We start from the raw sequence: 995 nt of genomic DNA, 5'->3' as shown, positions 1-995 counted from the left end.
AAAGAAAAATTTGACTTTTTAAGACAACACCTCTAGCACTGCTGGGCCATGAGCCTGCATGGGACCTCCACCTACACGCATCTCCAGTACGGCGCCAGCACTATGAAATTATCTTGATGGCAGGATTAGGATTTGTGCATACTTCAACTGCCACAGCCTCTAGCAAATGAGAGCCTGGCTTGTTTAAATAAAAACCAGACACATACAAACAGCAAGGTTCTCAGAATTAGTGTGATTTGGGTTTAAACCCTGATGAGAATTTACCAACAGTGTGACCCTGGGGCCCTAAACTACCCTCCTATCTTACTCTGCAATTAGGACGGCTGCCTAACTTGCAGGAGAGTAAAGACCAGAGATATAAACAAAAAGAGACGTAAATTCACACAGCAGTTTTCCCCACTATCTGGTGTCAGACCTCTCTGACAACCTTCCCGACTTAGGAAACTTAGGGCTGATAAGAGTGAGCATTTACTAAACACCTACTATGTGCCAGGCACTGTTCCAGGACCTTTACACGTTTAACCCGCGTCACCAATTCTACTTTCAAGTGAGGACACTGGGCCCAGAGACCGTCAGCAACACGCCCAAGGTTGCTCAGCTAGGAAATGACAGAGCCCAGAAGGGAGCTCAGGCAGTCCGACGCCTCCCTCAATCCGTGTTCTTAATCACATGAATACTTGTTCTGCCTAATTAGTGATCAAAAATATCCCAAAACACAGAGTCCAGGACCGAATGGTTCTGCAGAGGAATTCTACCAATATTTAAGAGTTAACATCTCTCCTTTTGAAGCTGTTCCAGACAATAGAAAGGAAGGGAAACTTCCAAACTCACTCGAGGAGGCCCGCACCACCGTACTTCCAAACCAGACACGGACCCCAGTAAAGAGGAGAACGACAGGCCAGTTTCCCTGGTGAACATGGATGCGAAAATCCTCAGCAAGATAGTAGCCAAGCGACCCAACAATACAACACCACGTGGAAAGGGTCGGTCACCAC

This window comes from Suricata suricatta, chromosome 7 (assembly GCF_006229205.1).
Source record: "Suricata suricatta isolate VVHF042 chromosome 7, meerkat_22Aug2017_6uvM2_HiC, whole genome shotgun sequence".
NCBI classification, from domain to species: domain Eukaryota; kingdom Metazoa; phylum Chordata; class Mammalia; order Carnivora; family Herpestidae; genus Suricata; species Suricata suricatta.
This window is presented reverse-complemented; position numbering follows the sequence as displayed.